The following is a 19437-nucleotide window of genomic DNA, read 5'->3' on the forward strand; positions in this document are numbered from 1 at the left end:
ATGATGCTTCACTTCAACCCTCAGTGTCAGTGTTTCTGCGCCCTGACTTCAGCGTCGGAATTGCTGCATTCTGACAAAGAGCATGTGTTTCTGTGCATAGGACATGCGGTACAGAAGTTGCTAGGTCCAAGCAGGTCAGAGTGTTCTGTCATTTTAAGAGAAAAGTGGCTGCCTTGGTTGCCCACGGGGTTGAGGCAGCAAACATGGCTGAGCTAAAATAGCATTTGTGAAGCAGAGTTGCAGCTGGAACCTGAAACCTCTGGTGCACTTAGCTACTGTCCAGTAAGTTTTGAGCCTCTTTGCAACCCCAACATTAACTCGATGCCCCGCTGCCTGAAGATTAACATAATGTGTGAGGAACCAGGGCATTGCCAGGCCCTCCGAGAGAATCTTTGCTAATCCCCGATGCCAAGGAGAAAGGCCTTTTGGACTTTGACTTCCTCTATCTGACAAAGACAGCTGTTTTTATGAATACTCTTCTGAGCAGGGTGCGGCCTCGGCTGTGCCCGCCGCTGTTTGCCACACCAGGGGCCGGAAGGAGGGCCTCCTGAGTCCCGTGCTCCTCTGGGTCAAGGCAAGAGGAATGGGGTGCTGTGAACTGGGGGAGCTCAGGCGGGAGCCAGCCGCAGGGGATGCAGGTACAAACGGGCTCTGCGAAGGAGCATTGATGGGAAGCCTGGAGGCCGCCCAGAGCCTGGCCCGCGCTGGGGCCTGAACGGCAGGTGTGTGCTGTGAGCCCCAGGTCGCGGTCCTCGGCAATCCCATACCTTTAGTTCTTTTTGATTCCCTGTAGGCTTTTCCGCCCCTCCTGCCTTCTTCCTGGATCTGTGAAAAATGCCCGGTATCTGCAAACAGTTACTATTTTCCAAGATGTCATTATGTGAGGACAACAGAGGGTCGAGGAACCGATCTGTGTTCTTCCTCTGCTCCTAAACATTCACCCCTGAAATAACAGTGTCTCGCACGTGTACCACACTGTCCTGTTCTTCAGACGGGCTTTTCATCCGGACCTTACCCGTAGCCTTAGGATACTGGTTCTTGGACATTTTGGTCCCCAAATTAGGTTCTCGTTCTGGGATTTGTGTGTAACGTCTCCCTGACGTGAGCCCTTTGGGTTCCTCTGGAACTTTGGTTGCCTTCACAAGCACCTTCTGAAATTTGCTGAGTCATAACATCACCAGCAAGTCCCACAGAGAATTATTCCTGAATTATCTTCACTAGCTCTGCATGTGACTATATTAGAGGCAGATGTGATTTTCATGCTTTGTGGAACAAAAATGACAATTCCAATCTAAAAGCCCAAAATGTAAATTAAAAAGACTACAGCTTTTCATTCCTAAAAGTTATATTTTCTTTCGTCGCCAGGCCTTTTTTTTTTTTTTTTTAAATTGAGGCCCAAACTCCAGGCCTTCGCTGGACTTGGTTCTTTTGAGAACCGTATTTCATTCTGAGAAAATAGCCCAAGCCCTATCTCCTGTATGGTAGTATTAAGAATTAAGGGGTAATCATAAAACATGTTGAGACTTGATTAAAAAGGGTAAAAGAGCAGTTGACTTTTTCCAAACTGTTTAATCTTGGTCATTATGTGTTTCTTTCTTCTAGCAGCAGATAGTTTCCATAACTCAAACTGTTAGTACATGCCAGCAACTTCTGAGACAGTGCCTATACCACAGAACATAAAAGCAAGGAGCCAGTGCTGTTCTGGGTCAAACCTGTTAAGAAAATTTATCTGCTAGCAGAGGTTTATGGCTCCCTCTGATAATCACCGAGCTTGCGGCCAGACGAACGCTTAGACAACTTTATTATTTCCTTTGAATGATGGCTGAGATGTGGTGCCAAGGCCTTAAATACTCTTTGTGATGAGTCAGAATTCCACTCGGTGCTTCCACCTTTGAGCCTTAGTAATTTAATGTGTCAAAATTAAATCTCGCTATCATGGGAATCCATGGCTCCAGCCTTCTCCGGCCATTCATCTTGCACAGGAAGAGAAAGTCGCCCCAGTTTCTTGGAGGGGCGGGCGGTTGAAAATGGGATGAGACATACGCTATTCATTATCTTTTGCAGGAGAATAATGGAAGATTTTAAATACTTTTCTGCTTTTATGGCCTGAAAAATTCCGTTTGCTGATTCTAACTTTCCACTTTTTTGAAAGCACAGCCTACTGAGATATAAGTAACTGTCATCCAATTTCAGTGAGCCTGAGTTTCAAGGAATTTTAATGAAACGCTGTTATAAACTAATTACATTCTGTAAAAAAAGAAAAAAGGTACGGGGGTCACTTTGCGTAAACCTCACTTGCAAAAATGAGTGACTAGAGAATTTTGTAGTACAAGCCTCGAGAGAAGCGGCCCTGTTGGCAGGCCTGCCCTTGGAGGTACGAAGTCAAGGGTTGCCGTCCGTCCCAGAGCAGCTCCGAGTGCGCGCGCCAGTCCACGTGGCGAGGTGTCCCGCCGCGTCATCCTCATACTACGCCCGGCAGCTCGCCCTGCGGCTCGTGCGGCTCGCACCTGCTGCTGGCTGGCTGGCGGGGGACAGGGCCAGCAACAGCCTCTCACTCGAAGGGATTTTTACTTATTTCAAAAACCAACACACCATGTTTCAAAACCATTCCGTCCTGAGAAGCTGGGGGCATTTCAGGAGCAGCCTCTGCCTTACCCAGCGAGGCAGGCAGGGGGCACTAGTCTATTTCACTTAGGAAGCTGGGCCGCGGAGCTCGCAGACGCTGCCCGTCAGGACACATGCTGTCCGTGAGCTCACGCTTGCGCGACTCCCGCGAGCCTAGCAGTTCACACGCAGGGCCTGTCCTTACTTTAGGGACTGGCTAACGCTTAGCTTTCCAACATTACAGCCAGGACAGGTTAGAAGCGGTAAACTTCAAAAGGTTAACACTAAAAACAGGAAGAAGCAGTGACTAATAGGTTAACAGGATAGTCTAGAAATTAAGAGGCAGACATTCTGGGAATTTTTTTTTTTTTTTTGAAAAGCAGCATTCTGGGAATATTTGCTATAAGCAGGGACGAACAGCCCTCACAGCACACTCTTCCTTGAGCATTAGAGTGTTACATAATGCTACCGGGTCACCAAGAAAAGGGAATTGTATTCCACGTGCCTCTGGATAAAAGGCCGAGGAAATGTAGTATGTGTGAGACTGCCAACAAATTTCATACACACGCGTGGCTTCAAGAGGTTATGTTATGTTATTTTGTTATGTTAACAAAAATAAACTCGAAGAATACATTCTTCTCTCATGACACCAGATAAACAGTTTTATTCTGCCTCTGCTATGGACTTCATATTAGTCTGCGGTATGCACCTTAGAAATGCTTAATTTGGTGGTAAGGGACCGAATGACACTGGCATAAAGTTGGGTGTTTCTAAGCCGTGTGAACCAAATGTTGAGCTTCGGAGCCCCCCGCTGACGTTCGGCCTGGCCAGCCCCGGCGCAGCCCCGGGAATGCGGCTGGGCCGCTTCGCCCAGGGCGCACACTTAGAGGCATTAAAGAGTATAACCAGCCCCATTTCGCGGCTGCTGGGGGCCGGAACCCTCCAGGGACTTGTCCGCATCGTGGTTTCATTTTTTCTATCCCCCCCGCTCCCCTCCCCCGCCAACCCCAGGCTGGCAGCTTGTAGCTCAAGTGAATTCTTTTCTGCCCCTGGCCCCTAGTGCTATAGGCGGCACTGAGTCTGAGCTGCATGCGTAAGTCTTCCATGGACATCACGTTGCGCCCTGGCAGTGCAGGACAGGAGCTCGGGAATCCCCAAGCGATGCCTGTGCTGTGGGAGGGGAGAAGCAGTTGCCCCGGGGCACCCACCAGCTCTGGGCTGAGTAGTAAGACGCGCCCTCCCAAGGGCCTTGCAGTTATGACAGGGACAGATGCAAGAATGTCACTAGGACTGAGGAGGGTGGCGGTGGGGCTCTGAGTGCCGCAGTCAGCCCCTCAGGGGGCAGGGATGTTGGGAAAGGGCCAGAGCTGCTATCTAAAAGGCACGTGCTTTGGAAGAAGAGGAAACAGCCCGGGCAGAGCCCCCCTCCCCCGCCGCCGCAGACACGCGGGTGGCACCAAGGGCCTCAGGATTTCGTCTGGGGGCTGAGAGGGGGTCACAGAAGGAGTGTGAGCCACGAGTTCTTGGGGGATGTGCCTGATGTGACAGCTGCGGGTGGCCCGGAGGCTCTCAGACCAGCAGGGAGGCCAGTCAGGAGACCAAGACCCAGCCATAGCCGGTCTCCAGCTGCGCGTGGTGCAGGTGTCCAGGCTTAATCAGAGGTCAGACCAGCAGCGTTTGGCGACTGGCTGGATGCGCGGAGGGACTGAGATGAAGAGGGAGGGTCTCAGGCTTGTCCCCAGACGCCTGGCTCAGGGGCTGGTGGCTCCTGCCTGCTGAGGCGGGGCAGATGGGAAGGAGGGTGAAAGAGGTGAGTCAGGAGCTGCTTTTGGACATTCTGAGTTCCGAGGAATTGCTGGCATCGTAAGTCATCAGGTTGCATCTGAAAGGTAGCAGGGGAGGACTCGGGTCACTGCATCTGCAGGTCTGGACCTAACGGTAAAAGAGGGTGGGACAGCAGAGCAAGAAAGAGAGGAGAATGGGGAGGAACCCGGGGAACGTACACCGTGGGGAGGGACAGGCCCGAAGGTCACTGAGAGGCACAGCATGGGGGACAGGAGCAAGAGCTCCCAGGAGAGGGAGGGCCTGATCCCCCAGGGACATCAGAAGCCACCGAGGGGCTGGGCGAGGGCCCGACCCGCCTGTCTTCTGGGTTGAGCAATGCAGGCAACAGGGCCGAGGGCTGACGCAACAGGAGCTCCCGGAGGCTCTCAGGGCCTCTGGCCTGGAAGGAGTGGCCCCGTGAAAGTGTAAGTTGTGCACATGTGCACGTGTGTGTGTGCGCATGTGTGTACCTTTGTCTGAGGCTAACTTAGAGTTCGTACACTGAGCAGACAGGGCCCAGTCCTTTTGCTTGAATTCTCCAGTGGCACAAACACACATCTCAGTTTGGATGATGAAGCAGCTGGATTGCAGCCCCGGTGAGCTGATCCCGCTGGCACGGCGCCAGCCAGGGCCTTTTAGACACCCAAGGGCACCAGGAGGACTGTGCTGCCTTCTCTCCGGCCTGGTGAAGGGGGCTGGTTTTGTCTCCTGAACCTGGCTTTTTAATTAGACAGGAAGAGCCTTTGCAGCGCATGCTGTTTTTTCTCTGCAACATCACAAAGAACTTTTAGGATTTACGCTCTGTAAGATCCCAGGCCAGGTGCCGCAGCAGGCACTTTGAGAAGCGTTTGGTCTGCATGTGTCTGGAGCCCGTGGTTTGCAGCAAGAGGCTAAGGTTTTATGGAAGGAGGCTCCTTCAGTGAACGGGCCTTCTCTGCTCCAGATGCATCTTTAGCCACAAAGAACTGTCATCCAGAGTAATAGTCTGCGTACAGATGCAGGGACCTATTTGACGCAAGCTTCTGCCTCTCCAGGGAAGGGGGCAGCTGAGCCCCACGTGTGGGCTTCCCCAAAGAGCAGAGCCCGCCTGCTCTCATGGTGGGGGGTGGGGGTGGCACAGATGCCCAGCATGGGTTCCGCTGCCCTAACCCGGGTGCCAAGGCTGGGCCTCTGCCAGGCTGCCAGGCGGGGCTCAGAGCCTCCCCCAGCTTCCTGGGCACGCTGCCTGTCACGCAGCGTTGCTAATATTATCACAAGTGCAGGACGGCCCGGTCCACCCAGAGCAGGCGAGAGCACTCCTGCAGATCTCAAAAACATGTCTCTAGGGAGCAAAACAAGACAAGGTTTCTCTCCTTTGCAGGGAAATCTTTCCTGCAGCCTCCTCCTCAGGTGGTTTGCGCAGTGAAGTTTCATTTGCAAGCGTATTAACTGGAGACTTTCGTTGCCCATGACAGCTCACATCTGCACAGAACTGCACGTTTATCTGTAGCACATGGTCCTTCCCTGGTCCTCAACACAGCTCCTCCGCGGAAGCCAGGGCAGGAAGTGGCCCCATCCTCTAGCCATGGAGACATGGGGAGGGGACAAGGCTCACCCAGCTCGGCCAGCTAGGGAACGCCTGGAGAGAGAGACCACGGGGAGATTTCCATCCAGCGAGCTTCTCGCTCTACCCACCCACCGCAGCGTTGGCTGCCCTGCCATTATCAAGGCTGCGTTCCAGTTTCAAAACAAAGAATAAATAAGCCAGGTTCCTAAAACGCTACCGTTTAAACCAAAATGATGAAGCTGGCACGGCGAGCAAGCAGTCCAGGCGGTGACTGAGGCGCAGCACTACAGGGCTCACTGTTGTTCAGTAACCAAGGAAATAGCTGAGCGGGGATGCGACTTCCCCGGTACAGTATGCGGCAATTCAGAGAACACAAAACCGCAGTCCTTATCTGAAGTGGCTCGGCGAGCCCTGTGCGTTCCCCGGGCGCAGCCCTGACGTGGTTCCTGCAGCAGATGCAGGACAGCTGGAGGGAGGGCCCAGCCCACACACACACACACACACACACACACACACACACACACACACGCGCGCGCGCGCACCTTCTGGGCTGCCACTCCCTCACCACAGAGGTCCCACTTGTCACTAAAGCTGGTGCTGTTCTTTGCAAAGTACTTTTCTTTTCCATCATAACCTTGACTGTAACAAAGTCATCACATTCATGAAGCCAGAGCTTGACATCTTGGGTTCAGTGTGGCTCTGTGTGAAACTCTAACCAAAGAAACAGGCTGGAATTTCATCATGGCCAGAGAATGGTCCTCCGCTCTTGCTGCCAGACAGGCAGGGCGCCTGGTAATTAAGAGTGTGGGCCGAGGCCAGCGTGCCTGGGTTCCTACCGTAGCTCAGTCACGGGGCAGCCGTGTGACAACGGGCAAGTCATTATCCGCCCTGTTCCCTCACTTGTTAGAGCAGATAATAATTATAACTAACCTGAAGGCGGTGATGAGGATTAAACATAAGTAAAGACTTAGGACAGTACTTGGCGTTAGTAGCCCATCAATAAATGTTAAATAGCATTATTATCCTCCATCATTCAAAATGTAGCTCGCATCTCGCCTTACCCAGGACGCCTTTCCCCAAACACTGGAGTCCCCCCCGCCTCCCACCACCATTCCTGGGTTCCTCTAAGAGCCACTTCTGGACCGTGCAGCCCAGCACCGGCAGTTTGCTTTTCTTGGGCTCCCAAAACTCATGGCCCGATCCAGGGCAGTTCCTGGGTATGCTCATCGCTGTGACTCAGTGGGCAGAAGCCTGGAGGCATGGCATTGTGTATGGGGACTCTGACAAACAGCTAACACGGCGAGCGTGAAGACTCGCCTCGGCACAGAAACCGGAACGGAATGTTTTAGCAGCTTTCTTCACAACAGCCCCCAGCTGGAGACAACCCAGCTGTCCTTCAACAAGTGAGCGGTTAAACTGGTCCATCCACACTGCAAACACTCCTCAGCAGTACGAAGCGTGGACTCTTGGGTCACAAAACAACCCGGTGGAATCTCCGGTGAATTATGCTGGGGGAAAACAGGCAATCCTTGAAGGTTCCATACTTTAGGGTTCCAGTGACACGCGTTTCTCGAAATAGCAAAAGTATGGAAACGAGGACAGGTTAAGGTTGTCAGGGCTCCAGGAGGGGGTGAGGGCAGGACAGTGGCGCAGCCTGAGCGGCCGACGGTGATGGAAGCACCCGGTACCCCGACAGCGTCAGCGTCGGCATCCTCGCTGTGACATGGTGTGCACGGTGGTGCGACATGTTGCCATTGGAGAAAACTGGGTAAAAGGCGCAGGGCGTCTCTCTCTATCATTTGTTACAACTGCATAGTCTACAATTATCTCAAAATCAAATGGTTATTTTAAACAAAACCACTTAAGGTGTTCCTGACAGAGGCAGAAAGAGTGGCCTGCGTGGCCCACTCATGGGGACAGGGCAGACCTCTTCTGGAAGGGTTTTACTTTTTAGTAACGGAGTTTGTCAATTGTACTTTAACATTTTTGGGTTTATTACATTTATTCCTTCAAGTATAATTATAGCAGCGTTGAGTCATATTAAGTGACGGTGTTGTCTACCTCAACGATTTGCAGTCACTGCGCTACAAGAATGTTTAAAACGTGCGACACTTGACTCTACAGTCAGGGGCACTGACCTCTTTTCCTGTAGATTGTCAAATAAAAAAAAAAACACGACAACACAACATGTCACACAACATGCCTGTGTGAATGAATAAAAATTGTACCTATGTTTTGTCAGATTTTGTGTCGTCTGTTTTTGGCGTGCTGCAGAATTTTAGTAAGTCGTTTGCGTGTGCCCTGAGATGAAAAAGCCTGAAAACTGCTGGTCTCATACATTAAGATTCACATTGCTTTCTCAGTTGGGAGACGTACAATAACTTAGAGGTGATCTTTTCTTCTCTCTTTGTAAAATCTTAATTTATTTATTTTTAGAAAGAGGGGAAGGGAAGGAGAAAGGGAGAGTGACACTGGCGGGGGAGGGAACCCGCAACCCAGGCATGCGCCCCGGCTGGGGCTTAAACCGGTGACCTTTCACTTGGGGGGACGATGCCCAACCCGCTGAGCCACGCCCCTCAAGGCAGAGGTGATTTTTTCCAATTGTCTCGCTTCACAGATTCGGGAGGGCAGAGGGGACCCAACGTTGGCAGCTAATGAACAGAGCTGACAAGAGCTAGAACGCTGTCGCCCAGGACCTAGCCCTGTGCTTCTGACACACTCCGGCGTAACTGGCGTATCTAGAAGAATATCCGGAATTACTCTGGTTCCCAAGCTTCGTTCTTGAGGCGGCTCATTGCCAGCCAGCAGCGGTGCCTCTGCTTCGTTACCGGGTGGGTGGCGGCTGCAGGTGCGGAAGGCCACCGTCCGAGAAGGGCACGGACCAGGCAGGGGCACGGGCTCATCCTAGAAGCACATCAGAGGACCCAAGTGGGAACGAGGAGACTAACACTTGGAGAGCTGGCAAGAAAGAATGAAAGAAAAAGAGAGAGGGAGGGAGGAAGGGAGGGGGATAGCTGAGAGCAGAGCCGGGGTGAGAACCAGCTCTCCAGGCCAGAGCAGGGCTTCTCTGATGGGCCACCTCAGAAATGGCCGCCCCAGGGTGAGAGTTTTATTTCTGGTCAGCCAGTGGCGCCTGTTTATTTCATCACTAAGAGGGAAACCAATCTAGGACGGCGAAATAGGAACATAATTTCCCAGAACACCAATCACCACCCTGGGCCTCCGGGCAGGGTCCCTCCTTGCTGCCCTTCTGCCTCAGTCTATTCATGCAACAGGAGGTTGGACTCCAGCAGAGACCACGCAGCTTTTGTTCGGATCTTTCTGGGCAGACGGAACACACCAACAACTAAAATCAGGTTTACAAAATAAGATTTCTACCGAATCGTCATTGAAGCCAGCTAAGCAGCTACAAATGTGAAACAGACTGGGATAATTTCCCTAGCTTATTAAATTGGCCACTGCTTCCCCGTGAGTGGGGGAGATGCTGGCTGCAGGGAAAAGATGTAGGAAAGCAGAGTAAAAATTCTGCTTTTCGGGAGACCTTTCGTACGCTGCACAAACAGCTCCCACTGCCAGATGAGTCAGAATTTCCGAATGGCATAATTCTAGGGCCTTCTTGCGGTTCCCTCTCTGGGCCACTTCTGAAAGGGAGGCCTTGGGGTGGGGTTTCCTGTGCTCAATTCCACAGATGACAGAGGGGCTCCCCGCGACTTTGCCAGAATTCTCTTCCAGATAAGTTTTTGTTTCCACTCCTTTCTCTGGCAGCGAGTAGTGCTGGAGCCGAACTGAAGTCTTGATGGTCTTCCTGGTTGCGAACGCCCCCATTCTCCCGTGCTGCTTCCTCCTTTTCCCTCTGGATGAACTCGTTTGGAGTGACAAAAGGCTGCCATGTCATTGGTTAAAAAACAGTCCAGTTTTCATATTAAGCTTAAGAAAAACAATGGATGAGTGTTCTGAAAAGCATCAACCTTTTTAAAACTAAAGATAATAATGATAGCAATAAATCTAGTAATAGCTGCATGTTATTTTGTGGTTTATAAAATAATTTTATCACATATATTCTCACCTATGAAATATTATTGTTATCCTTCTTGAGCAGATAAGGAAACCAAGGCTCTAAGAGGTCACATGGCTTGCTAAGGCTCACGCAGTTGAGAGTGGAGCTGGGCCTGGAATCAGGGCCTCTCAGCCCTGAAACCGGAGCTTGTGGTCGCGGGACCAGCGAGAGGGACGGTTCATCTCTGTGCACCAACACTGCCCTGTGCAGGTCTCAGACCCTTGGACACAGACTCATTGCACTGTGGCCTCCCTGGGGGTGGCAGTCTGCGCCACGTTCTTCTCCACATGCCCAGGGACTAGCACATAGTAGGTTCCCAGGAACTGTTTGATGAAAGTCTGAATAGCTGGCTGTCTGCCAGAAACTGTAGTAATCACACTGTACCCAGAACAGCTCACAGTACCAAGCATGAAACCATTGAAGGTGGGTTACTATTATTACACCCATTTAACAGAAGAGGAAACCAAGGATGAGTAATGAGCTCAAAGCTGCACACTCCAGCAGTTTGACACTTGACCTCGAGCTCTTTACCTCCAACTGCACCAAACGGACAGCCGGTCAAGGGCAAGAATGGGAGAGGCCCTTTGTGTATATTGCCTGTGATCCTCACATAATTATAACTTAAAAAATGGGTAATAAATTCAGAGGCTGACGCTGGCACTTCAGTTTAGTGTTAGCCCTAGGCTTTGTTGTCCTTCTACCTTCCTACAATGTGGAAAAGACACGCATGTGCCTCATCTGTTTTACAGTTTAATCTTTCAGGACCCTGATTTCTACTCCAATTTATCCAGCATACCTTGATAAAGGGCCTGCGAGCCTCTATAAGAAACGAAAGAGGAAAAACACCCTCCGGGAAGTATGAGACCCGGGCAGGCGATTTCACTCCTCAAGCCCAGTTTCCTTTTCCCCACCTTCGGAGTGGGCGTAGCCACACCTGAACTGTGAAGACCGGTCCACCTGGTACGGAGCTCTACAAAGCTCTACAAAGTTCTTCCTTAGCGGCTGCCATCCCCATCCAGGGGAGGCGGAACCAGTCGTGCAAACGTGCAATTACTGGGACAAAGACCAGGGCTGGCGCGGAGGGCAGTTCAAAGAGCTTGAACGCGCGGGGAGCGCCGAGGTCAGGCGGTAGACGAGGTTAAGGAGCTGGCGCGTTCGGAGTCGCGGGATGGAGCTAGAGGACTGGCCGGAGGATGTGTCTGCGGGGGCAGGGGGCGCAGGGGTGGGGGGACGGCGGAGGCACATTATTGGGCCTTAGGTTTGTGGGAGGTTCAGACGAGGCGTGAGATTCACATTCTTTGGGCTCGTTCCCAGTCGCCTCCCTTCCTCAGCATCCTGGGGGCTCCCACCCGAGCCTGCGGCCCAGAGGTCCCGTGCGTGGTGGCTCCGGGCACTTGGGGTCAGAGGGGCTGAGTGGCTCTCCCCCACTGTCCGGCTGACTGAGAGCTGTCGCCTCCTTCTTGGACTCGAGCCTCCGAGAGGGGTGCCCCCGCCTGTGCCCCGACCTGGGCCCTGAGTGTGCAGTCCTGCCAGTCCCCTCGTCCTCCCTCCAAGGCCAGACGCGCAGAGGAACTCTCTCCCTAGAATCAACTTTCCCGGGAGAGGATGAGACCCGGGCGGCGGCAGGCGGCCCGGTCCCCGTGGCGCGGTCCCGGCGGCTCCGGTGTCGGTCCCCTACTGGACTGGGCGGGGCGGGGGCCAGAGTCCGGGCCCCGCCCCGGCCCCGCCCTGGCCCCGCCCGGGCCCGGAGCCGCCCAGGACGCGGGGGGCGGAGGGCGGCTCAGCGCACACAGCCGGCGACTCCGCGCGGACTGCCCGCGGCGCCCCGCTCCAGCAGGTCCTGGGCCGGGTAAGTGGTGCGCGGCCGGGCGCCGGGACGGGGACGGGCCGGGGGTCGAGGCCTCAGCCCCTGACTCAGCCGGGGCGCGTCTCCCGGGTGTCAGGGGCCCCGAAAGTCGAGGAGACCAGAGGAAGCGTGTGCGGCGCGGGGGCGGGGGCCCTGGAGTGACAGCTGCCGGCGGGCGGGTATTTTTAGTTTAAACCCAGCCGTTCCCTGCCGCCTGCGAAATCCCAGAGCCTTCCGGTCCCCAACTCCGGAGGTTTAGCCCCCAACAAAAAGCCCCTAAACCCCGGGCAGCGCGTCCGTGGCCGCCGGGGCGCCGCCTCCAACCGTGGTTCTGCCTCCGCTTGGGAGAAACGGACCTGTCACCGCGGGCTCCCGTGGACAGTAAACGCGGGCAGAAATCCCGCTCCCGGCGGCCACGAGCTAGCTCCCTGGCGCCCGAGAGAGCCCAGCGCCCAACGTGGGGTGGCCTGCCTTGGCGTTCAGACACCGCCTGGCTGTGAGGCTCCGGGCGAGCCGCTCAGCCTCTCGGAGCCACTCTTCCAAGGGAGGCCAGTAGTGCGGCCAGAGACCGCTCGTGCGGCCTGGAGGAGCTCCCACGTGGATGCTGACTCCTCCTGGGGTCTTCCCATCCTGACCCCAGACAGTGGGCCTGGTGGTGGCTGTGGCCCCGTGGTCAGTCCAGGAGCAGTGGGTGCCGCCCACCGCCCAGCGGCCCTCTGCTCCAAAGCTCGAAGGCAGGGCACTCCAGCTGGGGTGGGGTGACGATCAATGTTATTATTTTATCCCTTTGGCCCTGAAGCTCTAGCCCAGGGCTGCCTTGGCACACTCTGCCTGGTTCCTGGTTTCTTTCACCTCCGAAGGCTTCACTTCCTTCAGGCACTAATTAGGGCTGCCAGTGGAGGGGGGCGACATGCCCAGGGGACGTGGCCCATCCCACCTGGATGAGACCCTGGGGAGAAGTGACTGTCCTCCCAGAAAAGGGAGCATGCCACAAAAATCCCTGTCCTTCTAAACTTGGCGGGACAGCCTTCTTCCATCACAGGGAGGAGGCAGGCCCTGGGAGAGGGAGTGATTTGCCCAGAGCCACACAGCCAAGAACTGAACCTGACTCTTGAAGGGCCCTGCCCTGCCTCCTGTGTGGCTGGGGCAGCCAACAGGCCCCAGGGTTCAGGGGCTGGAGGGTGGAGAGGTGCGCCGGTGCCAACAGCCTGTTTTGCTCCACTTCCTGCAGCCGTGCCCCAGTGGGGTTCTCTGACACGTGTGGGTCTGCGCATTCCTCAGGCAGGACCGCGCGGGGCAGGCCAGCAGCCGCAGCTGTGCCAAGCCTGCTGGCCCCCGGAGCAGAGCGCGTTCTCCGCCAGAGAGGCCCCTCTGAGGGCAGCTGGGGCGGGGAGCGGGCCGGGACGCTTATTTCACGGACCCCTGCCTTGCTGGGGATCATAAGGGGGAGTCCTGAGGATGTTCTGGTGGCACCGAGGGGAGGAGAGGGGTGAGACCCCGCGTTCAGGGTTCTGCCTCAGGGTGCCGGCTGGCCTCAGGCCCGGATGGCACTGTCAGGGTGGGTGAGAGCGCCTTCCATCTCCACGAGAACTGCTGTCAAGCCCAGGTGCTTTGCTTGTTGTCCTGAAGCTGTGGACTTGGCGTTCCTGGGCAGTCCCTCCACCTCCCCAGGCTGAAACCTGGGGGAGAGGGGGAAGGGGTGGCTGGGAGGTCCTGGCTTGGCTGCAGGGCAGCCAGCACAGCCTCCAAAGCCCCCTGGGGCCCCTGGGAGCCCAGAGGGCCCAGGGCCTCCCTAGTCACCAGCTGTTGGACGGGGGTGGCTAAGGCAGGATACCTGGGTCCGCGCTGGCCACAGCCCCTGCCGAGCCGCATGACCCTGGGGACATTGCTTTACCTTTCAGAGCTTCAGTTTTCTTCCCAAGACAGGGGGATCACTGTGGCATCTGCAGCATAGGGTGCCAGGCGCTTCAGACCACACAGCCCACCAACAGCTTGTGTGTGGTGTCAGACACAGCACCTGTAAGCCGTTGTCACAGTTTGGGGTGACGGAGCCTGGCCGGGACACCTGAGTTCCTTTCCCCTCAGCTCAGCCCTTTCCTTCTCTGCCTTGATGTTCCCGTGCCTATCAGATGAAGAGTGGCCTTGAGTCACCTCCCTCATAGCCCCTCCCACACGGGAAGCTGGTCCTTGACCCAGGCAGAGAGATCCAAGGGGCCCAGGGGATGCCGCGTGGCGGCTCTGGGCCCCTTCTCAGCACTTCCTGTCTCGCCTCTGTGAGCCTGACAGCCAGCAGGGCTGCGTCGACCAGCTGCAGGTGAGGAGAGCGAGTCGCAGGCAGGCGTGGCGGAGGCAGGGCTTGAGCCCCGGGTCCCCTCCTTCCACACAGGGGCCGCCCAGAGGGTGCCAGGACAGAGTCCCCGTTAATCGTCGGGAGGGCAGCATCCTGGTCATCATTAACGCATTGGCATTTGCTGGAAAACATGGCTTCCAAACATTTCTCTCCCTGTGGCATCTGCGAGTAGCCGAGAGTCACCCAGAGAGGATCCTGGGAGGGGCAGATGGAAGTCTGGAAAGTGTCTGCTGACCCCCCGCCCGGCCACCCTGCCGCAGCCCCTGAGGGTCTTTGCTTTACAATCTGGGGATGATGCTCCTGGGGGCGAGCGGCTCGCATGCTGATGGCGGCAGCCCTGGCAGCCGAAGCCTTGGTCTCGTTACCTCTAAAATAGAGATAAGGGCCCCCAGCGCCTGCTGTGTGTGGTTGAGAGGAAAAATGAGACCACTGGGCACAGCGCTCAGCAGGACGCCCGGCACGGCAGGGGCACGCCGTGGTCAGGCATCATCGTGGTCTCTATTATCCCCGTCCGTCCTTGTAGTGGGATTGTAACAACTGTGACAACAGGGTGCCACCCGCGCCTCTCGCCTGGGTTTCCAGGCTGCAGACTCTGAAATGTTTAGAAACACATGGCAGAGAGCTGCTGAGGAAATGATGAAGCTCCGTACGTTAATAATGAGTTGTGTAGGGATATGTACCTGAGAAATAAAATGATGGCAGGACACAGGAACGGCGTTGCCTTCAAGGCTGATGTCGCCGTGGCAGCGGGAGGAGGCTGGGACTGGCAGCCTCAGGAGGGGCGGTTACTAAGGGATTCACTGTGCAGTTATTTGTACTTATAAGTACACCTATGTTTTATGCACACCTCTACACATGGATCCTGTTTCACGGATTTAAGCAGGTTTTAAATAAACGGTAAGGGAGTGATAATGCCAGATCAGGGTGGTCGTCTTGGGAGGGCGGGAGGCTAGAGGAGCAGCAGGAAGCCTGGGCCAGTCTGTGGGCTCCGTTGTGCTGTGCTGCTCTGAGAGGTGGGCTCACGGGTCTTATTTTAAAATATCCTTATGCTGCATCATTTACAAATAGGAAACATATATATATACACACACACACATTACATACAGTGTTCATAGGCGTTATATGTATTTCATTATATACAATGTTTGTAAACATTGTGTGTATTCCATTATATATAATGTTTATAAACGTTGTATATATTCCATTATATATATATATATGTATGTCAAATCTTATGAATAAAATTAAAAGATAATATGGAACGTGTTCACAAAGCTCTCTTAGAAAATCACTCTACCCACAGATTCAAACGTTAATCTGGCTGGATTTAAAAACTCAAAGAAACAAATCCTGTTGTGTGACAGACACGTGATTTTTCACTCGGGAGAAGTACCATAATCTCCCTCTTCTGAAGTCATACAACAAGAAGACATTAACGCCTGAGAGCTCAGCTTCTCAATGGGACTTTTTTTTAAGTCCTGGCCTAATGATTTATGCTTCTGAATCAGAAGATTCTGGCATGTCTGAGCTGGGAGGAGCCTCAGGTGTCCTGGACCAACCTGATGGTTTTACAGCGAGGGAAGTGCCCCGCCAAGGACAGCAACACGCAGGTAGCTTCTGGGCCGCCCCACCCGGTGAGTCTCATCAGGACACGCCGTGCCACTCCTGTGACGAGGCCACGGCTTCCTCCTTGGGACAGGCAGGGAAATGGGTGAGATCGCGGAGATTAAACCGAGGCGATCATTTCCATTTTAAAAGGTCAGAAGAGGGCTACCACCTACGCTGACCGCGCGCACTTCTCGAACGAACTTGAGCAGGAACGTTGTGAAAGGAACAATACAGGCAGGGCCTAGGACCTCCTTTTCTGCCCGGGGCCCCCTAGGACAGGGGCTGACTCCCCTCCTGCTCTTTGCTGGGCAGGCTCGATACATTTATAAGTTAGCAAAGTGACTTGTGCTGTGGGGGGTAGTTACACCCACTTTTCAGCTGGGGAAACAGGTTCAGAGAGGTTAAATGCCTTCCCCAGCTCAGATCAGGAGTGCGGGAGCAGTACTTTCGCCCAGAGGGGGAGCTGACAGATGAGAAACCGCCTCAGGTCAGCTCCACTGGGAACACCTGCTGCACTCCCCAGAAGCGGCAGCTCCCGTGGCTCAGCCCAGCCTGGCAGCTCTGGCTCCCAGGACGTGCTAATGTTGAGGGTAAGACGGTGGCTTCCTCCAAGCTGTCAGATCATAGTACAAGGCCCTTATGGCTGATGACCCTCAGTGCCACGCCTCCCTCCTGACTGAGCGTGCTCTGTGACGCAGGCAGCCGTGCGCCGAGAACGGGGGAGCCTATCCCTTTTGGGGCTCTGGTGCTTTCTGGGTTCGACTGGATTCCTGGCCACCTTCTCTTTGCCCAAATCAGAAGTGTTCTCCAGCCCCTCCCTCTGCCGAGGTACCTGTCACAGGGCTCAGAGAGCGGGCGTCCCAGGGCTGATGGCTCAGGGGGCGGCTTTGCTGATGTGCGGTGGGCACGGTGGCAGCGGTTGTCCCCCGCATGCATGCTCACCGGGCAGCGGAGCCCTGAGGCCCCGCACAGCCCTGTGAACAGTCTCCCATCTGTCTGATGGGGCGGCAATACCCACTGCAGCGCTGGGCTTCCGTGAGAGCCCAATGGGAAGGAGCTTTCCGCAGGCAGGGAGCTCTCTGAGACCAGGAGACAGACCCACCCTGCCTGTGTCTGGAGTGGCTGCATGTGCAGGGCTCAAGAAGTGTTTAGAAGAGACAGCTGCAGCAGAGAGGAAGCATGCCAGAACCAGCCAGAGCCTGCGAGGCCATCTCGTCTGAGTGCATAGCTTGGCCTGCGGGGGGACCGAGTCTCCACCAGCAGAAATGACCGGCCTCAGCCTCTCAGGTGCCTCTGGGCCCGTCTGGGATTTGGGACTATGCTTTCTGGTCCCTGGGCCAGTATCTTTCCCCTTACAGCCTCCTCCCTGAAAGCATGTGTCCTTGGCATTCAGGGTGTAGGGATGGTACCACATTGGGGTGGTGACGCTGTGGACTTTGGGAGGCCTTACCTTCAGGGTCAGGCCCACCTGGGCGGCACCAGAGCCTGGGTGGACGGGGAGGAGGGGCGCAGGCGCTGGTTAAACGCTAATTAAGCCAAGCGTTTTGTTCGAGATCTGAAAAAGGCTGAGCCGCTCCCAAGCCACGTTTGCTGAAATAATACAGCAGGGATGACTCACTGGAGTAGCCTCTTTCCTTATTGTTTCAAAGAGCTTGGCCCCTCTGTGGCCGTGGGAGGAGCTCACAATTTCACGGCTGCCTTTGACCTTCACCTGAGCCAGTCCCTGTTTCCTGCCCTTTAAAATGCGAGGGTGAAATTAGACCTCTAAGGTGCCTGGAAGTCTGGATCTTCTCTCATTCCTGAACCACAGCCTGGAAATAGGTGCAGTCTCCCCAGCACGGCAGGAGGAGCCAGGTCACTGGACGCAGGGGACTCCCCGCCTGCCTGGCTCCCCCTTGCTCTGAGGATCCAGTCCCAAGCCCCCTGCCTGCCTGTGTGACATTTCATGCTCTCTGCCACCTGGGCTTCCTCGCAGCTTCCCCGTCCCCAGGCCCCAAACTCACCCTGATATTTGCCACCTGTGCTCCAGCTGTCCACCTTCGCCGCTGCTGTCCTCGCTGTTCCTCGCACCAACACCCAGCTGCACGGGACCTCCTCTCAGAAGCCGTCCTCAGCCGCACTGCACTGCATTGGCGCCGCACTGCACATGGGATATTTAATACTCAGTTTTCCTCTCTGATTCCCCACTAGACCTTGACCTTGAGGGCAGAGATACGGGCTGATGCCTTCTCATGTTCCAGGTTGGAGAGAGGTGGTTGTTATCATCATCATCGCTATTGTTTAATGAAAAGGCTTTGTACTTTAAGATAGGGTTTTACAAACTTTAGGATTGCTGGTGCCCATACCACCCCTGAAGGGGGTGGACAGAGCAGATCCTAGTGACTCCCGGGACAGAGGAGAGAGGTGGGCTCCGGAAGCTGGGGAGAGGGGGTGACCCGCATCATCTCCCCTGGCAGCCCCTTGGAGAGCGGTCCCTGTTCCTGGGCTCCCCCGGGGCTCGCTCTGGAACTTGGACCGCATCCCTCGGCCTCTCAGGGACTCGTGTCTGCCATCCGTTCCCTTCCCTGAGCACCCCGCTTGCTTCTCCCGCTCGGGTCGGGTCCCCCTCCTAGCTCTCCGCTCTGCCTGAGGAGTCTCCCCGCAACCTTCCCAGGCCTCCCCAAAGCTGCTGCTCCTCTAAGATCACCCAGATCTTAGCTCACAGTGACAGCTTCTGGGGACCTTCCCCCACACACAGCAGCCCCATCCCACCCCTGCCACTACGCCCTGTCCTATTGTCTGTCTGGCACTCATCACTACCTGACATCTTACTTGCAGTTGAGTGCATTGTCTGTCGTCTCTACTAGAACATAAACTCCATGGGGACAGAAAAAAAATCGGTCCCCGTAGCCTAGCCGTCGTGACTGCTCAGTGCACCCTGATAGAATGAAAGAATGAATGACTGAACAAGCGAATGACTCTAAGCGGCTGGGTGGCCGCGCACCAGCCAAGATCCCTTGCCCAGTTTGTCGCAACGCTGGTGTCCGCTCGGCGTTTACCGAACGCCAGCATCGCGCTAGGGGCCCCCTGCATTTCCATCTTTCTTCTCACCACAGCACTGGGAGGTGTGCTCCCAACGGACAGAGAGCGCGAATAACCCTCCCTCAGATACTCCGCAGTGGAGCTGGGACGTGAGCTCGGATCCTCTGACCGCCGAGCTCATGCAGGCAGCACCAGCCGCACTGGCCTTTCCCCGCCGGGCGTGCGCCGGGCAGGGTGGGCGCGGGGCAGAACGTGGTGAGTCAGACCTGGAGCGCGGCCTCCTCCCCAGGCATCTAGCTCTTCCCTGGCAACCCCCAGAGTCCGTTCCTCAAAGGAAATGCTTTCTGTGTGGCCAGCGCCACATGGGCCCGGGAATGCCGCTGGTTGTCCAGAGCCGGGCCGCCCGGCAGCACCGCACCCTGCCCACGCCCTTTTCTCACTTGGTCACTCTGCCCGTCTGAGGCTGGCTCGCTGGCTGGGAGAACTCGGTGGCCACAGCCGGCCGCGGCAGGCTGGATGGGAGCCAGGTGGGGCTGCCAGGTTAAATTCCTTCTTTCAGGACCAGGCAGCGAGCGCACCGG

The 19437-nt window shown here is 55.4% G+C and overlaps 1 protein-coding gene across 1 annotated transcript in view; it reads left to right on the plus strand.

The window, feature by feature from the left end:
* Positions 1-11819: 11819 nt before the first annotated feature.
* The window catches only part of SYNE3 (spectrin repeat containing nuclear envelope family member 3), a 73847-nt gene continuing 66229 nt past the window's right edge, over positions 11820-19437 (plus strand). Inside the window, exon 1 of the mRNA XM_054567066.1 lies at positions 11820-11880. The gene's annotated coding sequence lies outside the window, so the exon portion shown is untranslated. The remainder of the gene's footprint in view (positions 11881-19437) is intronic.

Source organism: Pteronotus mesoamericanus, unplaced genomic scaffold, assembly GCF_021234165.1.
Source record: "Pteronotus mesoamericanus isolate MK-2021 breed Mesoamerican mustached bat unplaced genomic scaffold, CSHL_Meso_final contig_182, whole genome shotgun sequence".
In the NCBI taxonomy this organism is placed as follows: domain Eukaryota; kingdom Metazoa; phylum Chordata; class Mammalia; order Chiroptera; family Mormoopidae; genus Pteronotus; species Pteronotus mesoamericanus.